Raw genomic sequence first — 24,428 nt, 5'->3', positions numbered from 1 at the left:
AGACAATAACTTGATAATTGTGCATAGGGACATGGACCAGACAGTAAATAACGGGGTGGACATTGATACAGTTAGTGAGCAGGGATGTATTGTCGATCGATCGGTCGGTCGGTAACAGTTCGCCTCAGGAATGCAAAATAACAGAACCAACTCTTGCAAATACCGTAGATTCAGGTTCTGCATCATCGCTCTTTTCTCAATTAAGTCAAGACTCGCTATCTGCTTTTCAAAATGCGAATATTGCCGATGCAAATGCATTGCCTAAAAGCACAAAGGAACATGTTTAATTCACTAATACATTGTTATTGCAATGAATTCAAAATCAGAAACAAAGACAGCAGCTACAGCTTCAAAAGTTACACAGAATGGAACAAAATCTTCAAACGTTAGACATAATGGAACAGAATGAGAAACGAACACGGCAATAACTCCAAAAGTTACACATCATTCAACAAACGCTTGAACAAATACGTGAAGATTTAACCGCTGAGTTACTTAAAATGGAATCGAAATGTCAAAACATTTGCGAAGATCTAAAATCACAAATATGTGAGCATTTTAGCCTATTATTTCGCGACGTGAAAACGCATTACAGAATCATGAAGCATCCATAAAAGAACTGCACATCATTGTTCACGAAAATCACGACACCTTGCAGTTGCATCTACCGATACGGTCAGGCAACTTGTAAAAATCAGGAAAACCTTAAAACAGCGGATACGATTACGACACGCAATATCACATGGTATATCGGAGATTGTGAAAGAAATTGGCAAGGTGCAGCGATCCTTGAGATGGAACCACCGACACGACGTAAGAGTGACCGATTTGCGACTCGCCGTGACGATGATTCCGTTACGATGAATTTGACAATAAGCTCTTCATCACAACGCGTAAATTCAAAACATTCAAGAAGTCTAGTAATAACATACATACATCCACAGGCTTGGCTTCATCTATTTTCTTATTGCTTTCCTCCTAATTGGTCATTAGGGCACAAAAAATTTAACAAAAGATTAAAACACATTTGTAGTTTAAAACCATTTATTGAGAAATATTTTGCTTTCTGACTTACTATTTGCCATTACATTTTTCACTTGAACTTGTTATCACTCTTTGTCACATTTAGCATACAGCGATGTTCTGAAATTAACCATCTAATCAAGAACCTATGGAATTTATTAAGATAGTAATTTTATGAGTTCATTTTTATAGGGAAAACATGACACACTCTTACTGTGCATACACTTTTTTTTTTGCTTGTTAGTTGCACGATTACATCATGACTATAACGCTCACATTCTTCGAACATATAATGCTAATGTGGTTTTACTGCAAAATTTTGGTTTACTTGAAGAAACATTTTTTATTTAAAGTACTTTCTGAGAGGTCATAGATGACACGGTGTTTGGTCTGTGTGACAGCCGTATATTACGACGCTACTAACGAGTGACACAATTTTCAAAATGGTCAAATCAAATGGCTCTAAGCAGTATGGGACGTAACATCTGATGTCATCAGTTCCCTAGACTTAGAAACTACTTAAACCTAACTAACCTAAGGAGATCACACACATCCATGCCCGAGGCAGGATTCAATAATGCGACTGTAGCAGCAGCGAAGTTCCAGACTGAAGCGCCTAGAACCGCTCGGCCACAACTGCCGGCGACACAATTTTCATTCTTGCTTTTATGCTGAATATATTTTTTTTGTCTGAACAGTTTTTGTACACTCTTCTGTATAGTAAAACACGTTTTAATATTGACTTTTGTAGCATACCTACAATGAGACAGTTATTTTCGTAACACAACAATACGTCACAGCAAAGTACTTTCAAGGCCACAGCAATGAACTTAATAACTACGGCATTTACACGCATAGCATTTTACTTTTGTATACGACAAGGTAAGTAATTCGATTTTTGTAGGACTTTGCTTGTGGACGACGATAATTACGACACTTGCACATTTTTACCGCTAAGCAACGACAGAAATTTTCTTACAAGAAGCATAGCTTACCGCTACAGGACATGCATTTGAGTGATTTCTTTTTGTATTTGTAATATTTTTAGAAAAATTTTTGAACTACAATGATACAGAGAAGATTTTCAGTGATACATTCCATTGTGCAGTTTTAATGTATAACATCTGAGGTATAATTACATTATCCTTCACGGGGGTATGCCTACTTTGTGTACCATCCGTGTGGCAAGCAGAAGGAGCGCTAGCTAATATGGTATTTGTTTATACAGTTTTATACATCGGTACCATACTTCTCTAACACAGAGTTACACAGCTGTCTGGTCATTTAACCGAGAGAAATGAACATTTTTATTACATCTCTGACATATGTCTAGGTAATTACATACTTGGATTACTTCACATTTATGAAATTGTACTTTATCTGCATTTTGGGAACTTTTCACATTTACTTTAGGAACCATTGTGATACTGTGAGAGATTTGAGTGACGTATTTTGCTTGGGATCAGGATTTTTGATGTACGTTTTAGGTAGATGACACTGCTCTGAAAGTATTTTTTTAGAGGTTTTGGGATTATTGAAGGAAGCTAAGACGATTTTGAGATTTGATTGGTGTGTTATGATGATATTATCACGGCGACAATGTATATTATAATGCTGAGGTACGTTTATGATCAATAAGGTGATGCTATATGAGGAATGCGATTATGCTACTTGTTTATTATGATGAAGTATTGAAACAGTATCGACATATATGTATATGAACAATGTGTAGGGGTTAGGGACTCTGGTTCGTGTAAAAAAAAATGTTGGAAACCAAGAATCACACTTTAAGAGTTATGAAATGTGAGTATATATGTGAATGTGAGCACCACGATGCCGACAGAAATTTTTGGACACTGTTATTGATGAGATTTTGTTTGTACACACTTCTCCTGTAATTTTTCAACCTGTAAAATTTTTATTAACATCAAACTGTCATTGTAGCCGAAATCTTTGTCGTAAATATCTTGGTAAAGGGCATATTTGACCTTGACACAATGCTCTACTGTGACTATTTGTACACTAGCTGCCTGGAAAAACCCATAGTTGTGTTGCGTTTCAATTTTAATTATCTCTCTTCAGCCACTTTTAAGCTCAATACACTCCTGCAAGCGCTCGCACAGCTGTAGAACAGAGAGGTTGTTGACTCGTTGACCTCGCTATTGACATTTCTTTGCAAAATTCACCACAAACACGACACAGTATTATTGGAAGCATATGATTACACTTTGGAGTCTGCGCTTTGTGCTACTTACTGAAGGGCTTATGGGTTAATGAGAAATGTTCTTATGGCTAAACACCTGATTACAAGTGTCTCTACGAGAGTTAAGAGAATTTCTACTGACTTATGATGTGCCACAGCCGGTCGATGTGGCCGAGTGGTTCTAGGCGCTTCAGTCTGGAACCGCTCGACCGCTACGGTCGCAGGTTCGAATCCTGCCTCGGGCATGGATGTGTCTGATGTCTTTAGGTTAGTTAGGTTTAAGTAGTTCTAAGTTCTAGGGGACTGATGACCTCAGATGTTAAGTCCCATAGTGCTCAGAGCCATTTGAACCATTTTTTTAATGCCAAATGGCAATTAAATGATGTTTTTATGCTTTGCTTTGTACATATTTGCTTATTTTAATTGATACCTGGTTTCTAGCTGCCCTGCAGCATTGATTTTATAAAATAAAATTTAATATGTATGCTAATGTAAACACTCTCTGCCAACAGATTCATTAAATAATAATTTTATGATCCACATTCCTAAAAAAAGAGCACTTGGAAAGGAATGAACAATAAAGAGAAGGGACTAGTAACAGGAACTGCATATATAATTTTCTTTTCAAGGACTTTGTAATTTTTTTTGGTAGAATAAGTTGTTGGATGGAAACCCAGTTCTAAGCAAAGAAGGGAAAGCAGGAAGGGGAAGGAGTATATAGAGGGTCTATACAAGGGCAACGTACTTGAGGACAATATTATGGAAATGGAAGAGGATATAGATGAAGATGAAATGGGAGATACGATACTGCGTAAAGAGTTTGACAGAGCACTGAAAGACCTGAGTCGAAACAAGGCCCCAGGAGTAGACAACATTCCATTATAGCCAGTCCTAACAAAACTCTAACATCTGGTGAGCAAGATGTATGAGAGAGGCGAAATACCTTCAGACTTCAAGAAGAATATAATAATTCCAATCCCAAAGAAAGCAGGTGTCGACAGATGTGAAAATTACTGAACTATCAGTTTGATAAGTCACAGCTGCAAAATACTAACGCGAATTCTTTACAGACGAATGGAAAAACTGATAGAAGCCGACCTCGGGGAAGATCCGTAAAAATGTTGGAACACGTGAGGCAATACTGACCCTACGACTTATCTTAGAAGAAAGATTAAGGAAAGGCAAACCTACGTTTCTAGCATTTGTAGACTTAGAGAAAGCTTTTGACAATATTTAATGTAACTACGTAGGCTTTCCCGGCGTAATAAGTCTTGAAAGTCTTTTCGGGTTTGCTGCCGGATCCTAAAATCAACTTGACTCGATATTTCGGCGATCCAACTGTTCGCCATCTTCAGGGAATATTGATTGGAATACTCTCTTTGAAATTCTGAAGGTGGCAGGGGTAAAATACTGGGAGCGAAAGGCTATTTACAATTTGTACAGAAAGCAGATGGCAGTTATAAGAGTCGAGGGGTATGAAAGGGAAGCAGTGGTTGGGAAGGGAGTCAGACAGGGTTGTAGCCTATCCCCGATGTTATTCAATCTGTATATTGAGCAAGCAATAAAGGAAACAAAAGAAAAGTTCGGAGTAGGTATTAAAATTCATGGAGAAGAAATAAAAACTTTGAGGTTCGCCGATGACATTGTAATTCTGTCGGAGACAGCAAAGGACTTGGAAGAGCAGTTGAACGGAATGGACAGTGTCTTGAAAGGAGGGTACAAGATGAACATCAACAAAAGCAAAACGAGGATAATGGAATGTAGTCTAGTTAACTCGTGCGATGCTGGGGGAATTAGATTAGGAAGTGAGACACTTAAAGTAGTAAAGGAGTTTTGCTATTTGCGGAGCAAAATAACTGATGATGGTCGAAGTACAGAGGATATAAAATGTAGACTGGTAATGGCAAGGAATGCGTTTCTGAAGAAGAAAAATTTGTTAACATCGAGTATAGATTTAAATGTCAGGAAGTCGTTTCTGAAAGTATTTGTATGGAGTGTAGCCATGTATGGAAGTGAAACATGGACGATAAATAGTTTAGACAAGAAGAGAATAGAAGCTTTCGAAATGTGGTGCTACAGAAGAATGCTGAAGATTGCATGGGTAGATCACATAACTAATGAGGAGGTATTGAGTAGAATTGGGGAGAAGAGGAGCTTGTGGCACAACTTGGCTAGCAGAAGGGATCGGTTGGTAGGACATGTTCTGAGACATCGAGGGATCACCAATTTAGTATTGGAGGGCAGCGTGGAGGGTAAAAATCGTAGAGGGAGACCAAGAGATCAATACACTAAGCAGATTCAGAAGGATGTAGGTTGCGGTAGGTACTGGGAGATGAAGTGTCTTGTACAGGAGAGAGTAGCATGGAGAGCTGCATCAAACCAGTCTCAGGACTGAAGACCACCACCACAACAACAACAACAACAAGTTGTTGTGGTGCACCATTTTAGTATTAAGATGTGACGTAGACGTTAAGATGTGAATAGACATTTCCCTTATCTGCATTGCTGTCTTTACCGTAAAATTTTTGCTGCTTGTGCTTTGTCATATTTAGGCATTTGCTGCGTCTATTTGTCAGGCATTGTCCTACTGAATTTTGCATTGTGTTACAGTGATAACCCAGTTTTACCGCTGATTTATTTTTCTTGTTTGCTGCATGTTGCTTTATATTAGTTTTAATGTTGCATTTTTTTTGCTAATTTAGATATGCTGCTGCTTTCTTTGCCAATTTACATTTTTGTCGTTGTTTGTGCTAATTTCTTGTGCTGCTGCATTGCCTCGTTCTCTAGTTTACGTATCTGAGCTCAGTAGATTTAAATTAGCTTAAGAGGGGGTACGCTATGTGAGAAAATGAGTTGGGAAGAAAGGCATTGAGAAGCTATAAGAAAAAGGTCTGGCCAGAGAGTGTTGTATAATGAGGAATAATTATTTGAAAGAGGAAATGAACAGATATAAGTAGAGTATAGTGACGACAGGTATAGGTAGGATTTTCTCGGAAACATATTACGAGGAAAGAAAAATATGGAAGCAAAAGCACTGGTTGAAAGCATAAATACAGAAAGCATGCTTAGATAGGATTTTTTTGTGGGAACAAATGTTGAAATAAGGGAATTAAATGAAGTTTTGAGAGGTATAAAATGCTTACCACAAGTAGTGCAGTACTAAATGTTACACTGAAAACAGACCCTGTCCGTTCCGTTATTTCGCTATGTTTATGTGTACCTTGTGTGTCTGTGTTCTTCCTGTGTTTGTGTGTTTGCTGATAAGATAAACGTGGAAGAATTTTTTTTTTCTAATACTAAGCTGTATTCACTATGATGAGGAATACTGCTATCCTCTAATATAATCTGACAGTGTCTTAACGAATGGCTGCTGGCCATCTCTACAAGGACTACGGTGGATCTGCACCTTTCGTGGCCCATTTCTACCATAATCTCTACAAGGAATATCGTGGGTATGGTCTGTGGTGACCCACCAGTTGGACCTATATTCTTCAAGACTTCGACTGACTCTGTAGTGGGTCTGCTCTGCTCTGGCCCATTACCAATCTTCTCAAGTGCAATCTTCATATCAAGAGTCAGCACTTTGTTTCCAACACTACTTCTTCAAGACAGCGTGGTGGTCCACCACTTATGTGTGCATTTTCTTTTAATCCTCAGCATTTTTGCATAAAACTGTCATAGACTACTCTTCTGATGAATAAGTCTTTAGGGACTATGAGGAGAATTTTTTCTTTATTGACCAACAGCATATTACTAATTGTGTGTAGCTGATGTATTTGATATTGTTAGTATGAAAAAATTTTTACGAATTAGTCTTGGACACTGCCCAGAACACTTTGTAAACGTTTTTGAGTGGAGTAGTGGGGGCTCAGTAAGTAGCCTGTTTGTATGTTGGCAGCGCTGCAGACTGCATTAATATCACTGACAGCGCTCTGCGCCCTCGCTAAGAGTCTCTGTTGCAGGAAGGACTCGCAGTAAGAAGTTAATCGTTAGAAGTGATGGAGGTTAGCAGTGTTGGCGCGAGCAGACGACCTGGACGCGTGTCCATCATGGAGATTTAAAGTTGGTTGAAAATGGATTGTAAAGTGATCATTAATGTATTTGCTTATGATTTGGAAATGGAACTGTTGACGATTATATAATTTTTGGAACGGGATGTCAATGAATAAGGTAAACTCTGCTAAATAGAATCGAGAACAGCTGCCAACATGAGTAAAGTAGAAGTAAATATCCTCGGAGTGGTGAAGCAACTTAAATCACTTAATAAAAGCAAGTCTTCTGGTCAGTACTGTATACTAATTAGGTTCCTTTCGGAGTATGCTGTTGCATTAGCTCCATACTTAACAATCATATACAACCGTTCGCTCGACGAAAGATCCGTACCCGAAGACTGGAAAGTTACGCAGATCACCCCAATATTCAAGAAAGGTAGTAGGAATAATCCACTAAATTACAGGCCCGTATCATTAACGTCGATATGTATCTGGATTCTGGAACATATATTGTGTTAGAACATTATGAATTGCCTCAAAGAAAACGATCTATTGACACACAATCAACATGGGTTTAGAAAACATCGTTCCTGAGAAACACAACTAGCTCTTTATTCCATGAAGTGTTGAGTGATTGACATGGGATTTCAGATCGATTCCGTACTTCTGGATTTCCGGAAGCACTGTACCACACAAGCGGCTCGTAGTGAAACTGCGTGCTTATGGAATATCGTCTCAGGTATGTGACTTGATTTGTGATTTCCTGTCAGAGAGGTCACAGCTCGCAGTAGTTGACGGAAAGTCATCGAGTAAAACAGAAGTGATTTCTGGCGTTTCCCAAAGTAGTGTTACAGGCCCTTTGCTATTCCTTATCTATTTAAACGATTTAGGAGACAATCTGAGCAGCCGTCTTCAGTTGTTTGCAGATGATGCTTTCGTTTATCGATTAACAAAGTCATCAGAAAATCAAAACAAACTGCAAAACGCTTTAGAAAAGATATCTGAAAGGTCCGAAAAGTGGCAGTTGGCCCTAAGCAACGAAAAGTGTGAGGTCATCCACTTGAGTACTAAAAGGAACTCGTTAAACTTCGGTTACACGATAAATCTGTCTAATCTTAAAGCGCTAAATTCAACTAAATACCAAGGTATTAAAATTACGAACAATTTGAAGTGGAAGGAACACATAGAAAATGTTGTGGGGAACGCTAGCCAAAGACTGCGTTTTATTGGATGGACACTTAAAAAAGGTAACAGACCTACTAAGGAGACTGCCTACACTACGCTTGTCCATCTTTTAGAATAATGCTGTGCGGTGTGGGATCCTTACCAGATAGGACTGACGGAGTACATCGAAAACATTCAAAGAAAGGCAGCACTTTTTGTGTTATCGCGAAATGTGGGAGAGAGTGTCACAGAAATGATACAGGATTTGGTCTGGACATCTTTAAAAGAAAGGTGTTTTTCATTGAAACGGAATCTTCTCACGAAAGTCCAATCACTAACTTTCTCCTCCGAATGCGAAAATATTTTGTTGACACCGACCTACATAGAGAGGAACGATCACCACGATAAAATAAGGGAAATAAAAGCTCTTACGGAAAGATAAAGGTGTTCATTCTTTCCAAGCGCTATACGAGATTGGAATAATAGATAATTGTGAAGGTGTTTCGATGAACCCTCAGCCAGGCTCTTAAATGTGATTTGCAGAGTATCCATGTTGATGTAGATGTCCATTGTTTGCTCTACAGCAAAATCTTTCCTTTGTTAACAACATGCCTATTAGTAGTTAGAGCCTACAGTAGTTAGAATCTTTTAATGTAGCTGGCTGTAGTTGCTGCTTGCTGTTATTGCTGTAGTTCCTGTCATGTAGATTTTCTGTGAGGTAAGTGAGTTATGAAAAAGTGTAGGTTATTGTTAGGATTTATTCTAATTCAGGGCCATTATTTTGAGTTAATTATTTGAATAGTCAGACTGCGTTGCGTTTGTATATTGTGGGCCATGAATGAATAGGATAAGTTTGAGTTGTACTTGTCAAGGAAAATTCTGTAGGTCAGTGTTTGAAATGATAAGGCAAGCAAAGAGACTGTTGGTTCAGTAGCACTCAGCAGTTTAAGCAGGTTCCGTTACATTCAGTAGTTTCAGGATTAAATTTAGAAGTTTCACTCGCAGCCCCCGTCCATGTCATCCATGCTCACTCCCTTGAGATTCCCGCAAGAGGTCGAACGTAAATTGTGGTGTTTGTTCTTTCACCACATGTCCGTAAGGAGAGACACCGGTCATTCATACAACTGTCTGGCCTCGACGTGCAACGAATCCACCCCGCCGGCCGCGGTGGCCGTGCGATTCTAGGCGCTTCAGTCCGGAACCCCGTGACTGCTACGGTCACAGGTTCGAATCCTGCCTCCGGCATGGATGTGTGTGATGTCCTTAGGTTAGTTAGGTTTAAGTAGTTCTAAGTTCTAGGGGACTGATGACCTCAGAAGTTAAGTCCCATAGTGCTCAGAGCCATTTGAACCATTTTGAATCCACCCCCTTCATTCGACTTCTTCCAGGAATGGTAGAGGAGCCAGCATTGAAGATGAGGTCGGCGACTGAAGATAAATGACGCTAGGTGGAAACGTGTCGTCGAGGGCGTACCGAGATAGTGGGCACAACTGCGATAAACACATTGTTCGGATGGCACAGTGGTTTAAGCAACTGCGCACTAAGCAGGAGATCCTAGGTTCGAATCCTTGTCTGGTACACATTTTCACTCTCCACCTTCAATTTACATAATACGTATCACAACTGCGGAACCCGCATGGTATCTGTTCTTTCGGACAAAATGAAGTGTCGCACCATGACGAGTTGTTCCGAAAAGGTCAAAACATAGCCGAGACCGAAGGTAACCGGGTACTGGCGTCTCTACTCGAGCCACAGACCGCACGCATGCAGGACATTGTGAACACGTTGCCAAGCTGCGGCCGATCCTGCATTACAGTCACCTACATGTATCAGGGAGGTGAAAATCTAGTAGCTTTGCGGTACTGAAATGTGGTTGTAGGGGAAGAAATAGAAGAAAGGAATGAGGGAGAAGAATGAATAACTGAGTTCGTCAATACATTTCGGATGGTAATAGGAAATACTCAGTTCAACAACCCAAGAGGTTGGCGGTATACTTGGAAAAGGCTGGGAGGTACAGTAAGATTTCAGTTAGATTACATCATGGTCAGGCAGAGATTCCGAAATCGAATACTGGATCGCCTTACAATTTAATAGTGATGAAGAACAGACTGACGTTTAAGTGACTAGTCAGAAAGAATCAATGCACAAAGAAGTGGGATAGAGAATTACTAACCAATGATGTAGGCAGTCCGTTTGAAGAGGAACAGACATTCCTAAAACGGGCAATCACAGAAATTGGAAAGGAAAACATAGATACAAAGAATGCAACTACTAAGAAACCATGGGTAACAGAAGAAGTACCTCAGTTGATCGATGAAAGAAGGAAGTGCAAGAATGTTCAGCGAAATTCAGGAATACAGGAATAGAAAGAAATACAAAAAATAAATAGGAAGCGCAGGGAAACTAAGGTGAAATAGTTGCAGGAGAAATGTGAAGAAATCGAAACAGAAATGATTGTTGGGAGCATGTAGAAAAGACAAAACAACGTTTGGTGAAATTAAAAACAAGATGGTGAAATTAAGAGTAAAATGAAAATTCGAGCTTTAAATGCAGAGCAGAGAGGTGATAAGTGGAAAGAGTTCATTGAAATCCTCTAAGAGGCGAATATTTGAATGATGACTTGGTAGGAGAAGAAACAGGAGTCGATACAAAAGGGATAGGACATCCAGTATTAGAATCTGAATATAAAAGACCACTGGGAGACTTAAGATCGAATAAGGTAGCAGGAACAGATAACTTCCATCGATTTTTCTAAAAATCATTGTGGGTAATGTCAACCAAACGACAATTCTAGTTGGTGTGTAGAATTTATGAGCCTGACGGTATACGGTCAGACTTTCGGAAAAACACCATCCACAAAATTCCGAAGATTAGAAGAGTCGACAAGAACGACAATTATCTCACAATCTGCTGACAAGAATAATATACAGAAGAATGGAAAAGAAAATTTTCAGTGTTAAATGAGGATCAGTTTACCTTTAGGAAACGCAGCCCTTTGATTGCAGTTGATAGTGGAAACAAGACTGAAGAAAAACTTAAGGCACGTTCATAGGATTTGTCGAGCTGGACAAAGCGGTCGAAAGTGTAAAATGGTGCAAGATGTCGGAAATTCTGAGAAAAATAGGGGTAAGCTATGTGGAAAGACGGGTGATATGCAAGAAGTACAAGAGCCAAGAGGGAGTAATAAGATTGGACGATCAAGAACGAAGAGCTCGAATTAAAAAGTATGTAAGAGAGGGATGTAGTCTTTCGCCCCTACTGTTCAAAATACACACTGAAGGAGCAATGACGGAAATAAAAGTAAAGGTTCAAGAATGGAATTAAAATTCAAGGTGAAAGGATATCAATGATAAGATTTACTGACGGCATTGCTATCCTGAGTGAAACTGAAGAAGAATTACAGGATCTGGTTATTGGGAAGAACAGTCTAATGAGTATAGAAAATGGGTTGAGAGTAAATCGAAGAAAGGTGAAAGTAATGAGAAGTAGCAGAAATAGAAACAGTGAGAAACTTAAGATCATGAGTAGTGACCAGGAAGTAGATGCAGTTAAGGAATTCTAATACTTAGGCAGCAAAATAACCCGTTATGGACTGAGCAAGGAGGGCATCCGACGAAAAGGGCATTCCTGGCCAAGAGAAGCTTACTAGTATCAAACAGACGTTAATTGAGGAAGTAATTATTGAGAATGTACGTTAGGAGCACAGAATTGCATGGTAGGGAAGCATGGATTGTGGGAAAGCCAGAAAAGAAAGGAATCTAAGCATTTGAGATGTGGTTTACAGAAGAATGTTGAAAATTAGGTAGATTGGTAAGATAAGGAATGAGGAAGTTCTCCGTAGAATTGGCGAGGAAAGGAATATGTGGAAAACATCGACAAGGAAGGAAGGACACGACGTTAATTCATCCGTTAAGACATTACAAAGTAAGTTCCATGGTGCTAGAGGGAGCCGTAGAGGGTACAATGTGTAGAGGAAAACTGAGATTGGAATACATCCACCAGGTTGCAAGAGCTACATTGAGATGAGGGGGTTGGCACAGGAGAGGAATTCGTGGCGGGCCGCATCAAGTCAAACCAGTCAGAAGATTGATAACTCAAGAAACTTCATAATTTTTGAGTGATATTTCTATGTCAACAGACAGAATGTTCCACAAAGGACCATTTGTTGCGTGTGTCGTCGTCTGATAAGAAAGATGGAAGAACGGGAGAAAGATTAGGGTTTAACGTTCTACCTTAAGACACGGCATTCACACGCTCGGAAGGAGGTAGGATGTGGAACGGAATTCGTCGTGTCCTTTTTAAAGAGACTACCTCAAGTTCTTGATGTACATGTCGACGTCAGTCGTTGCTGATTTTGGCAGCTTGGAGCTCGCTGAGAACGTTCGCCTTGCATGTCCCACTGTTTTGCAAGGGCAGAGACTGTCTCGGCGTCCCTGTTGTGACGGTAGGTCCTAAAAAATTCAAGTTGATTAGTTATAGTGAGTCTACATGAACGGGCAATTAATTACCATTCATCCCACTGAAACTGTCTGAAAAGGACGGAGTTGTACATCATCTTAATGTGTAGTTGTGTTTTCGGAGTAGAACATGTCTCGAGCTGTTGTGTAGGTATTAGTTTTTCGACACTGTGTGCGACAATGGACTTGTTGTGATGCTTAGGCACCAGGTACTTAAACAATTTGAGGACTGCAGCGAACAGTTAGAATCGACAGCCGGTGGTAAACGCCCCGAGGTCAATTTTAAGGTAGCTGAGACAGTTAATTCTTTGGAATTCGCTCTGCCACGCCGCGTTTAACGGACGATGTCCGGCGATGATCCCCTGCTGCATATCACCACAGTACACACTGCCAGGTGACGCTCCATTTTCACGTTTCCCTCCCACACTCACCCTTTCTCACCTAATTCTGCCATATTTCTCATCGCCCACGACAGAGAGTAGTTTCTATGCTGAAACTGATACATCCAGAAACCGCATATTTCATTCCATTTGTCCTATTCCAATTTTAAACCCGAAGATATCCTTATTTGTACAACTTACCATGCAATAGAAATTTTTAATTCGAATCATTGCACATTCCACTGCTTTCATTGCGTCACAAGTTATTTTCTTTCGCTATAGGTTAATGTTGCCTCATTTACCGTTTAGTCGAACGTGTGTGTATCAGCAGTAGCTGCTCCAGATAAAATTCTGGGAAAGGTTTAAGTACTTATCCTCGCGATGCCTTATCTCCATCGGTGATTATGATAACAAAATGATATCAGTTTGCCAGGCACCGACGCTAATTGTGATCTTCTTCCGTTCTTTCCTACGAGCAAATACCACAGTCGCACAAAATTTCCCTTACTGGTCAGTTTCGGCTATTCTGACTTTGCCGAGCGGTAGTTGACGGTCAAACACAACACTTATGACAAGAATAAGAGTAATGCCTCGACCTGCGCCCAGCTGCTAAGGTTACGACCTGTTTGGCGATTGCCGGTGCTACGAAAATTTATTTCAGTATAGTTGACACGCACTGTGCTGTGTTCTCATTCTAATTCCTTCTATAGCTTTCAGTAAGATGTATACCAATTTTACGCACGACTGCTTGTCATAAGTTCTGTACCTGCTGGACAGCTTGATGGCCTGTCCCCGTGCGCATGACTATCGCTTTACAATGAGGTAACAGCTGAAACTGCTCAGTATTGGAAAATGAACAATAAATTAAGTCGACCGTGCAAACGTTGTCATTTCTTACGTTTTGTTTATAAAGTCGAAGTTGATCTAATAAAAGTTCGAGTTGTATGATTTTTATGTTACGAAATCTGAAATTTTGTCCGTGCGTTCCACGAGGTTTTGGAGCCCTTACATAAATAAATGTCCTTCGTGGCACTTCATATTGATATATAAATTTAAAGCAGACAGATTTCCTAAAATAAAAATCTTGTATTTAAACATGTGTTACTTCTGCCAATTGTAATATGCGAAATATTCAATTTAATGCCCGTCGTCACATGGATTCATAGTAACTGTCTATTACTTTTCATATCAGATCGTTAACGATATTGAGTTTAACTGCAGCTTTTATAGAAAGGAGAAGGTAAGTACGACAAAGGCTGCAGTCTCAGCAATGACACTTCAGCACACTGGCAGCGTTTTAGAAACCCAGAAAATGTTCGCCCTGGGCCAGGATAAGATCGACCAACCGTAACTAGTCTACGAGAAACAGATATAGGGCTTTCACTTAAAGACAAAATCCTTCGACGGCGACAATTGGCTGCAGAGATTTTCAGTGGTCTCACCTGTTTCTCGACTGTTAGGACTTGCAACGTAAATGCGACCGTCTGTCATAAATTGTGTCCCTGAACAATTCAATCTCGATTACGAGGCGACAAGAGTGGTAGCAATGCATAACGCATAACTTCAAGTGTGACTCGCTGAGGTTAGTAGGGGATGGCTGGGCACCGTTACTTTCAAGCCCAAATCCTAATATACTTTGAAGCCCTAATATACTTTCAAGCCAAATCCTAATATAGCGTTAACCCCGTAACCTTTTAAGAGCAAGGCAAACTTAGTGATAAAACAGTAAAATGTTCAATAAAAAAATAAACGAGTAAGGGTGAAATGTACGAAACAAGTCCTGCAGGATAACGATGCTGCCCAAGCCAGGTTGTTTAGCATTTGAACCAAAAGTTTATTTCAAAACGCACATAAATATACTTGTGAATGGTGGTCTCATATAAAATTAATAAATCAGCTGAACAATATTCAAGTAGTAGTGCGAAATGTTTGCAACGTTTGGAAGACAGGGGATGAGGTACTGGCAGAAGTAATGCAGGGAGGGCGGGTAGTGAGTCGTGCTTGGCTAGTTCAGTCGGTGGAGCACGTGTCTGCGAAATGCAAAGGTCTCGGGTTCGATCCGGCGCACAGTTTGAATCTGCCACGAAGCTACGTATCAGAGCAAACTCCGCTGTAGAATGAAAAATTCCTTCTGGAACTTCCTGATGCTTTTGGTTTCGCAGGCTTTCATGGCACGTCGATTAATAGTGTCTTCGTGCGGGTGGTCTGCTGCGTAGACAGTTTAAGTTACCTCCAAAGATAATAATCCGAAGGTCGGGGGAACGTGGAGGCCATAGAACTGGTCCTCTTGTCGCGGTATGTCAGTATGATAAGTTCGGAGAGGTTTCGGTGGCCAGAACTCCACATTGCCTTGGACTGTGTTAGTGGAGCATTGGATAAATTGTAATCGCTAGTTGAACACTTAAGAAATATTTAGGGACTTCGAGTTCGATCAGGACTTGCAGAAATTTTGATGTAACAAAATAAATACTCATGGTCGGATTATGACTTCATAGAAAAACAGTTACAATTTTTTTTGTATATGTGAACACATTTATGGCTAACTCACCGCATCCAGTGCTTTAACGTGTTACTGGTAAAATTACTACCTTCAGATACGTTACAAACGTAGAATATAATTAAACACAGGAATTTGTCAGATCAAGCACTGGAATACTCACGATTTCATAAAGTGTATTCATGGGGACGAATTATTAATTATCACCCTGTATGCACACCCGTGTAACTAAATAAAGTGTTTATATTTACAAACAAATTTTTTAATGGTAAAAGTAACTTGTAGTCATAATAGCTGTCACGTAAGTGTAATACGCCTGTCAGGTTCAGTTGTAACTTTGCTAACCTATGATAGTTATCAATTTTAACAGTGTTTTAAATAACGCGGTTACAAACATGGTTTTATTTGCAACGAGCTTGTCATATCGCGGAGATTCAAAAGCTTTATTTAGCTTTCTCGTAGCGTGACTCTAAGGTATCTTATGCCTTACCTGCTTTAGGGCCAGAAGCATAATATATGTCGGCCAATGACACAAATTTGCGATTATCCTTTCAAACCAATAACAACCTTTCAATAAAATAACGTTCCGCCACCACTAGAATATCCAAATATGATGACGCAGGCATGAACCAAATCACATGTGGCAGCTGCAACATCCTTTAAATTGGCCAAACAAGAAGAAATTTTGACGTCAGATATAAGGAACACATCAGAGACACCGACAGTAATCAGTCCAGCTTCTTTCTACATTTGAAAAATCAAAACTACACTGCTGTTACAATCGAAAATACACTCCAGATTACACACGAAACACCAAATGGTTTTGCAATGAACAATTCTTGAAGAACTGGAAATCTATATGCAGACGAGGAAATACCCACAATAAATATTAAACGAGCGCATAGAATTTAGACGCAAGTACTACTTCAAAAACTTTATTGAGCTTTTAGAACTCAAAAACGGATAAATCGGAAGTAGCACACGCAACAACCAAAGACAGTCGTTACTAATTTTAGGTAATAAAATAATATTACTGTTCATTTGCATAATATCTGTAAACGTATTGCTTCGTAAAAACTGACCTGTCAAAATACTGTCAAACAACAACTAACGTATTACTTTCAGTATATTTACGTCATTTACCATCTTATCAAAACAGTGATAGCAGTTCACTAACAAAATGATGTGTAAGTCCCATCACTCTAGACCTGAGTACACTATAGTCTCTTTAATATAAATGACGTTCACGTTCATACACGTTCTCATCAAAACTATATTCGCATGTACTTTACAACGGCGGTAAATGCCGACATAGTCTGTCGTGAATAAAGATAAGTTACTACAATCAGCTTTTAAGGTGCATCCCTCTAATATTTTACGTTTCTTCACCCTTCGTTTGAAACCAGTTGAGTCTGCATACTGTGCCGCCGCCCATGGCAGCAGATAAAACACTTTCAGACGGTTTCTGGAAAACCCTGCTCTTCCGCTTGCCAAGGTCTGTGCTCGGCTCCCGACCCTTATTCCGGCTAAATTTTACCGCAGGTCGCCGGGCATCCCATCAAATGTCGGCATTCTCGGAAATTTTGCAAGCCAGCCACTCGTAATGTCATGGACTGCTTTGCTTAAGGGCATCAGCATTAAATTAGGGAAGATGAACAATATATTCATATCTCTGCAAACCCTTCGAAGACTTTTTGGTTTTATCAGCAAATTAAAATTATTTTCGCTTTCATTTTATTACGTCAAACATATCTCAACTATGTGGTAGGCCTATTATTAATTTAATTATGTGAGATTTTAGATGAATCAGTCAGTGCACAACAGCGCAGGTAGCGATACACTGCAAGAAGCCGAACGCAAAAAGGTGATTTTAGGGGATCATACATCAGAGTCTGTCAAACACATAAGGGGTCACGTGTTTTGGGTAGCCATTTTCCCTAGCGGTCATTTGCATACCTGCCTGAAGAATGGACGTACTATAGTTACCATACAGCACAGGATCAAAACTTAAACACTTCTCACTTCCTCCAACTTAGGCAAATTCAGCAAATAGATTTTTCGTTTTGCATTAGGTATGGTCATGGGTAGGCCTTAAGCGGCTTATAAAAGCACCATTTGGCCATGGGTGTTTCTTGAGAAAACTACAAAAACCGGTTTTTAGCTGTCGTTTACAGCATTGGCCGTTACTATCTTAATAATTAACTTTAGCAAATGTCTCAAATTTGAAGTGTATATTTTTAAATATTTATCTAGAAACTCCATTTTCCCGTTTTCGAAAAATCCGAATCCGTTATCAAGATACACAAAAAACCATAATTTTTGGCTGCCAAAAGTAACAGTTGTGGGGACAGCTGCTTCTACAATTTCTGTTCATTGCAAGTCGTCGAAAGTTTTGCTATATGTTCTTAAAATGATGTTCTTTGGGAAAATTTAAACTTTTTTCGATATCATTAACTGTTACCGAGACCTCGAGGTCCACAGTTACCATACTTACGTAAGTAATACACGAAGCACGTAATACCTGATATGAGGCGTAAACATAGTTTAAACTGACGTAGTGAAGACATAGTAATGGTTTTGTGGTCGTCGTGAGGGTTATGAGATCACCGAACTATGTTTTTACTATGCATTTTTTCATCAATAAAACTTTATGTCGGGCAGTCTGTATAATGGGTACTTCATGTCTATGCGAATATGCTCAAAGTGGTACTGTAGTGACAAAAAATGGGCCGAAAAGCGCGTTAACGCGCCTGAAAAGAACTTCAAATGATTGCTAATAATTATATAAAACCGTAAAAGCTGTAAATTCATTTACACTTCTAATAAAATTTTACTCTTTTAAGATATAAATCTTAAGTCAGTCGTTTTCGATGATTTGTGATTGATGAGCAGAGTATCCGGAAGAAATGCAAAGCAAACGATATTGTGTTAACCTTATATCATTTGTACTTACTTATTGTTTATATGCGCCGAAGTATATAAACGTGTAGAAATATATAAATAAACTGTCAAAACTTTACTAACCTACAGAATTCGTTTTATATCAGCAGCACACCCAGCTGTTGCAGGGAAAAGAAGGGAGCACAGAAAAGGTAGATATGCTCCTCTTTAAAATACTCTGACAAAAAAAAAGAAAATGGGGAAGTAGCTGCCTCAATCCTCATTCTGCGTTCTTCACCAAAAATTTTGGCAACTGAAAATATTGGCGTTTTTTGTGCTGAAAGAGAGTAGCAGATAGACGGTAACAGCAGAAGAGAGAAGAGACAGTGCCAATGGGAGAGAGAGGGATGAGACAGCAAACAGTGATTGTGGGAGAGAAAAGGAAGCGTGAAAGACAAAGAGAGATGGATGAAGAGACAGAGAGAGGAGATAGTGGCGGTCAGTGAGGGACAGTGGCTGTAAAAGAGAGATGGACGGAGATAGGAGCATTGAGGAGCAATAGAGACAGGAGACAAAAAAGAGAGACGAGTGGAGACCATACATAGGCTTGGGCTCTGCACTCTCCCCCCCCCCCCCCCCCCCCCCCGCCCACTCCCTCCCACCCTGCCCACACTGTCACTACACTGGTGAAGTTTAACACGTAGGTACAGGGGATTTACAGCACGTGGATATAGGGGGAAAATAGTTGATCCCCCGAGAATTTTTGAGCTGCCAAGATGCCGTGAAGACAGTGACAGTGAGAAATAAAGACAAAAAGAGACAGTGGCAGTGGAATGTACTGTAAGTATAAGAGACAATGTAAATGAAAGAAACAAGTGCAGAAAGAGGCAGTGAAAGAGAGGAACCTACATGTTCGACAGTCGCCTGTTTGGAGAGGGGGTTTGACTTTTGCCAGTTTTCCACATATCCACAATTTACAAAATTTCCCCCAACACCTATACCCACGTATTAAAGTTCCACTGTTAGTCAAGTACGAACGCCTAATTATAAACAGAGACTGAGTAAAAGAATATTCTTTGTTAAAAGAGCGCGAATATATTCGCGTGTCAAAGTTTTTGTGAGGAAGAAGGAATGAGGATTGGGGCAGCTGGTTCCCTACTTTTCTCTCACAGTCTTTTAAGGAGGAACATATTCGCCCTTTTTTGTGCTCCGAGAGGAGCTTTTCTCCGCTAGCTAGTTTTATGAGCTGTTTGCTTTGACATCAAATTATTTAGTGAGACAAAGATAGTGGAGAAATGTACGAACCTAAAGTGAAGCAGATCTCCATGTCCTAAAACACAGTAACGGCCTGCGCTGGGAAACTGTTTACTGAATAATTAAGGCAAAAGTTTGTTGATCATAGGAAGTTTCCTGTGACCGAATCAGGCAGAAACACACTGAAGACGGAACAAGCAGTTATGTTCAAGGAAAATTAGGCCATATCCGCTTAACGAGATTCGATGTGCACTGTGCCGAAACATCGCTCACCGCCAGATTGAGGCGTTGCGTGTAGGTGAACAGTAGACTAGGGAATCATTCTAGCGACAGTACGTGGCACAACGGGGAATCCATAAGCGAATTTGACAAAAGGTAGATTATTATAGCCCGTCCTTCTGGAAGCAGGGAGGCTGGGCGGCTGTTCCCATTCTACTGTCGTGAACATTTATAGAAAGTGGTTCAAGGTGGATGAATCCACGAATAGGCGACGTGGTGTTTGTTGCATATCCACAGCTCATCAGGACAGACAGCAATCTGTGGCAGATTTGGCGAACGAGTACAGTGGTAATGCAGGCACAAGTGTTTCGGATATACGGTTGAGCGCATATTTTTGAACGTCCTGCTTTACAACATACGACCCCTCCGTGTAACAGTGATGACCAAACAACACTGTCAGTTGTAAAAGCTGTGGGCACGGGGTCACTGTGACTGGACTGTGCATCGATGGAAACGTGGTCGGATGTATCACGCTTCTTGTTACACCAGACCGACGGTCGTCATCCAAGTGAAAGAAGGTCCGTGGGGACGATATTATGCTGTGGGGGACATTCACTTGAGATTTCATGCGGCAAATAAAAAAAGACACCAAGGCAGCTGTGGCTAAGTGAACATTATTGAGGGTCATCTGCACCCTTTCGTGGTTGATGTCTTCCTTGACGGCAATCGCATCTTCCAACACTACGATTTTTCCTGTAACAGAACCAAAATCATGCTACAGTACTCTAAGGAGCATGTAAATGAAATGACGTTGATGTCTTGGCCATCAAATTTGTCTGATCCGAACCCAATGGAAGTCATATGGGATGCTATCAGATGCCAGCTCCACGCGCACAAACCACCTACACGTAATTTACGGATATTGCGGAACCTGTGTGTACACACATAGTGCCACATACCTCCGGAAACTTACCGAGGACTTATCGAATGCATCACGTATGGAGTCGTTGCTGTATTCCATTCCAAAGGTGGAGAAACACAAGATTACACGGGTATGTAGTTAATGCGCCAAATAACAAGTGTTTCTTCTGCTTTTTCTTGTCGCGGATTATCTACGGCTGGCTCCGTTTCTCTGCCCCCCAGTCGCCATGTACTTTTACTTGCTTGCATTACCTCCTCCACATCATTTTTCCAGTTGCATTGTGGACGACACCTTTTCTTCCGTTGAGACAGTATCCATCGCACCAAGCTATTTGGTATCGTGTCTTCATTCACCTAATTCACATGGCCATACCACATCAGCTGTTTTTGATGGAAATCGTCGCAGATATCCCTATTCATTTTAATCCTTTGTCGGATTACTTCATTTGTTATCATATCCATACTAGTACAGTTTGAGCTCTGTCTTACGTAACCCATTTCAGTGACATGTACTTTATTATTGTTCTTTTGCTAACGTCTCAGGCATCTGCTCTGTACAAAACTACACTCTGAGATACAGTCTTATATATTCTCGTCTTCGTTATTCTTCTTATCTTTTGGTTCCACAGAACAGAATTCATTGCCTTTGTTACAGCTCGTCCTTTATTAATCCTACTATTCATTTCATCATTACTTGTGCCCTGTTTATTAAATAATACCCCAATATACTTTGCCTTTTCCACACTTACAATTACTTTTCTATTTACCTCCAAATTATTTATTTTTTTCCGTTCCAACAGCCGAGTACTCAATTCTTCATGTTCATCTTCAGACCAGCCTTACTGTATTCCCTTTTAGGCTTTCTTCGTCTTCTGCTAGTACAATCCGACCATCTGCAAAATACAGGTTAAATATTTTACTGTTCTCTACTGTCACTCCCATAACCTGGAGTCTGCAGGATTGCTTCTAGATAAGCTTAAAGAAAGTCGGTGACAGCCCGCATTCCTGCCACAGCTTCTTGTTCACCCCAAAGACTTCTGTCCAGCTATTCCCAATCCTTACTCTCCATGCGTTATATTCATATAATTTAGAACAGTCTTCAGCAATCTTTGATATAACTCTGCCTGTTTCAACTTTTCCCACAGTTTGTTAGCCGGTACATTATCATATGCTTTCTCTAGCCCAATTATTGCAAAAAGTGTCTGCAGTGCAACCTTTGTGCGTTTTTCAAGTATTTGTTTCATTGTGAAGATAATGTCCATTACCGATCTCCCTGCTCCGAATGTTGCTTGTTCTTCTTGCTGCTCGTGACTTGTTTCTTTCACTGCCAAATCTTTCAGTACCTTCGAGTATAGACTTCGAACGAAGGGGATCACTGCCAATTCTCTATAATTATCTGGATCATTACGTGACCTTCTCTTATGCACTGGTTGTCTGTACGTGTTTTCATTCCGATGGAACTTCTTCCCCATTTAATACTCTTTAAAACAGACTCCTTACCACCTCCAACAAATTGGGTGGACCAAATTTTACCAGCTCTGGATATATTGATCCATATCCGGATGGCTTCTTTATCTTACAGCTCCTTACTGCCGCCGCTCATGGTAGCCGCGCGGTCTAGGCGCCTTGCCACGGTTCTCGCGGCTCCCCCTCCCACGGGCATGTGTGTGTGTTGTTATTAGCGTAATTTAGTTTAAGTTAGATTAAGTAGTGTGTAAGCCTAGGGACCAATGATTTCAGCAGTTTGGTCCCATAGGAACTTACCACAAATTTCCAAATTTCCTCACAACCCGTTGAAGAACTTTTGAATGCAAACGACATGACTCTTCCTGTTGCATCCTCACGCCACAGCTATGTGAAAAATCAGGCCGATTTTCCTGGAATATACCTTAATATACATTTTCCATTGACCATGACTAATATTACTATGATGTAACTTTTCACTATTCGACACTCACATTGAGTTGATTGTTCTCCATGCCTCAGCACTAAAAGCCCCACCAATCATCTTCTCTACATATTCACATTTTTTTCCCCACGTCTTATTTTTTCCTTTTTAACACTTCCCTATTTAGTATCCTATCTCTGTCTCGGCTTTGACTGTCATTCACATTCAGGAACATCAGGTAAGCTTTTTTCCCTCCAATCACCTCTGCTATTTCTGCATCCCACCAAACTGGTTTCATCTTCTTCTCATATTCTCCAAGAGTTTCTTTGGCTGCTTGATCTATGGCTTTCTTTATACGCTCGTATTCCTCTTCTACTGTTTTCACTGCACTCTTCAATTTGTTTGCCAGTCCCTGTTGGTATTAGTACTTAGTACTATCTTCCCCTAAACTGTCCAAGATATAACTTATTACCGCAGGCTGGTCAGGATATCGTGACATCTTCTATGAACCAGCACTACTGGAAGTATAGGGTGTAACACCTTATTTTGTTACCTGAATATATGACATTTCTGTGCCTTTATATATTCTAATTGTTTTACTAATATATATATATATGCATTTCTGTCGATGTATATTTGGTTTGTTTTGTGAATACTATTTGTATTTTTACGCTGGGTCTTGCCTAGGGAAAACAATGCTATCGAACGAATACATCGATAGGTCGTGTAGAGAACCAAAGTGTTTAGGATCTTTGGTAGTGTTAACTCTACCGCATGGAGCGCGGGCAGAGGGAGAGTCTGGCTGGAGTAGTGCCGTTGAGTAGGTGTGTTGTGTGACGCTCCCGCGAGTTGCCGCGCTTTCGGGGTTTGGCTGCATGTAATTGCGCTCGACCTGCTATGTTAGTTTGGGACATGGTGTCGCGGACGGGAAGCTTTAGCTGGCGCACATCAAGAGCCCGTTTCGCCTGGTGACCGTGTCGAGAAGAAGGCGCGCCAACATCCAGCTTCTGCAACAGCGACGGCCGACAATGAGTGACTGTCGCCACCTCCTCGATAGACGATTTCAAACCTTCAATCAACCAACAAGGAAGACTAAAAGCACGTAAAGTTTTAGAACTGTATGGCAGACCTCAGCTTTTCAAAATGTTGCATCAAAATTACAGCAGCGTAGCATGAACCTTTGTTGCTCAGTGTCCCAATTGCATTACCAAGCAGGATCCCTTCCTTTTCCGGAATGAACCCGAGTGTCGTTGAAATTCAAACGCCAGCATTAAAGTAATATCATTCGATTTCACTGCTTTAATTTCAAATTTCAGTTAAGGTATTCATAGCTGGCTACAATATTTAGATTACACAAGCACAAATTAAGAGTGCGAGTTTTGTTACCGTATTTTAGCTTACCTGTGACTGCAGCTCAGCTTGGTACGTACTAAATTTTACTATTGTTAATTGTTCAGAATCATTTAATTCAAGTTCAAAGTTAAATCTCTTATTTCTAAATTGCGTAGATTCAAGTAGATTTTGAAATGATTGTTGAGGTAGCCCAAGAC

The sequence above is a fragment of the Schistocerca americana genome, chromosome 2 (genome assembly GCF_021461395.2).
Source record: "Schistocerca americana isolate TAMUIC-IGC-003095 chromosome 2, iqSchAmer2.1, whole genome shotgun sequence".
NCBI lineage: Eukaryota > Metazoa > Arthropoda > Insecta > Orthoptera > Acrididae > Schistocerca > Schistocerca americana.
This window is presented reverse-complemented; position numbering follows the sequence as displayed.